This window comes from Sinocyclocheilus anshuiensis, unplaced genomic scaffold (assembly GCF_001515605.1).
Source record: "Sinocyclocheilus anshuiensis isolate Anshui unplaced genomic scaffold, SAMN03320099.WGS_v1.1 scaffold2267, whole genome shotgun sequence".
Taxonomy (NCBI): domain Eukaryota; kingdom Metazoa; phylum Chordata; class Actinopteri; order Cypriniformes; family Cyprinidae; genus Sinocyclocheilus; species Sinocyclocheilus anshuiensis.
This window is the reverse complement of record NW_015541483.1, coordinates 215,282-217,781: the sequence shown is the minus strand read 5'-3', so window position 1 is coordinate 217,781 and position 2,500 is coordinate 215,282. Positions and strand designations below refer to the sequence as shown.

At 33.2% G+C, this 2,500-nt stretch overlaps 1 pseudogene; it reads left to right on the top strand.

Moving 5' to 3' along the window:
* Positions 1–631: 631 nt before the first annotated feature.
* The window catches only part of LOC107690844 (NHL repeat-containing protein 3-like), a 2,635-nt pseudogene continuing 766 nt past the window's right edge, over positions 632–2,500 (top strand).

Here is a 2,500-nt window from a genome sequence, read left to right as displayed (position 1 = left end):
TACACATTAATAGTACACAATTATTGAAAAATGTGCCAGATTTAGCCAGGGTTGCATACTTTCATCTGTAGTCCCAGGGAAGGTAAGTGAAACATGAAAAGTACATAAATTGAATATTTTTAACACTGAAATCCCGATAAATGTTCACAATATAATGTTTTTTGTTTTTTTCGAATTAGGTTTTAGTTTTATACAGTCAGTTTTCATGTTAATTTTAGTTACATTTTTAGTAATTATGTGCTTTTGTCATTTTTAGTTTTTTTTTTTTGTCTCTTTTAATATTAATATTTAGGTTTAATTTATTTTTAGTTCATTTTTAGAATATTTTCCCCGTTAGTAATTTTATTGTTCTTAGCCAAATTTTAGTGCATTTCAGTTAGTTATAGAAAACAAGTTTTTCATCTAATATTTTATTTTAGTAAATAAAATGTTTCTAATAATAAGTTTGTTTGTAAATAATGTCTTGTATGCCTTTATTAAGGACAAGCACGTTATTTGACGAATTATCATTGCACTCCTACAGTTTTTTTTTTAATGCGCTTCTAAATTTGTCAACTTAAGTGCCCGTGCTCCTGGGGAAGAAAGTAAGCGTCAAGCCCTGCCTCCCTCTGCGGTTTGTTTCTTGTGCGTGATGAAGTAAGTGTGTGATCAGTGCTGTGCTTGTGTTTCAGTGAGCCGTCAGGATGTGGAGGACGCTCACTTCCCAACATACAAAACACAATAATTAGCAGATCTGCACATATTCAGCCTTTATCAGCATCATTTTGATTCCGGTGTGAACAGTTTGAGCATAATAGAAACTAAAGGCATCACATTTATTAACCACAACAGCCAAAACAAAAACTGGAGCATTTCACTTCCTAGTTTGATGTCTCATATTATGGCTTATTATTAACCCTATAAAGCTACTGTATCATATTTAATATGCACATTTCTATGGCCTCAAAATTATCAATCTTTGCTGTTAAACGTATTTCACACTCGATCTCCTGCATGTCTTCTGTCGTCGGATAGTTTAGAGTGTTTTATCCAGTCAAAGCTCTTTTAGTGTAATTGTACAAGCGTCCAGCTTCAGCTGGAGCTTCTCGTGTCAAATCTTGACTGATTTTGATCAAGTAAAAAATAATTGTGAGATAAAAAAGAGAAAAAGGCAGAATTGCGACAAACTCTTTTTCTCAATTTGAGAAAAATGTTAGAATTGTGAGATATAAACTACAGTTTTAAGAAAGAAGTCAGAATTTGTGAGATGTGAACTCAAAAGCTGCAAAATAAAACTTGCAATATTTTTTTTTTCTTTGGTGTAAACAAGAAAAGATAGAATTGCAAGATATAAACTCACAATTTCAGCAAAAAAAGGCAAAATCACTACATAAACTCATAATTTGAGAAGAACACAGAATTGTGAGATATAAACTTGCAATTTCAAGAAAAAAAGCAGAATTACGATCTAACTCACAATTTGAGAAAAAACATTTAAATTGCAAGATATAGTCACAATTACTTTTTAATTTTTTTTTCTGTCGAAAATGGGCTTCCATAAGTGAGTCTGAGACCATCAGTCGTCACGCTTCATCATGAATCTACATAGTGGACGGAGACGGCGGCATGAACAACCGCCTGATCAAACTCTCCAGAGGTGTGCTTTATGATGATTTTAGCCTTCACTAATAACTGCAGTGTTATTTTAGTATCATTGAGATACTATTATAGTTTACTATTATAGTAATATAGAATATATATATATTATGCTATTATAGTAATTTAGTTGTGTTTTTTTTTTAATTAGTTTTAGCTTTTTAATATAATTTTTATTCATTTTTGTTTTAGTTATTTTAGTGCATCAACTTAAACTAAATGAAAATGAGAAATGTTGCCTTGGCAACTTGCTCAAATATTTTTTTTTTATTTCAGTTAGCATTTATGCACACTTGTGGTTTCAAATAAATACAGAATACATTTTAATTGAAAATCAGATTTGTATGTTAAAACATTCATGCACAGATGAGTGAATGTGACGCATTGGTTTGTGTGTCAGATCTGCAGGTGCTGTGGATGCACGGAGAGAAAGGACAGGGACTCGCTCAGTTCTACATCCTCACAGTGTGGCGGTCGACAGCTACCAGAGGGTTTGTGTCAGTCCTCATCCTCACTTCTGTTTCTGAATGACGATCTCATCCTCAGATCATCCGAGATTATGATGAGTTTGTTTCTTCATCAGGTTTGTAGAAATGTAGCATTGCATCAGTGTCTCAGCAATGGATGCTCTGCAGTGAATGGGTGCCGTCAGAATGAGAGCTGATAAAAACATCACAATAATCCACAAGTAATCCACAGCACTCCAGTCCATCAGTTAACATCTGGAGAAGACAAAAGCTGAAACAAATCCAGCATTAAGACGTTTTTAACTAAAATACCATAGAGACCATAATCCATAATAACGCTTCCTCCAGTGAAAAAGTGCATCTCCTGTTGTCTCTCACATCAAAATCCAGCCACATAT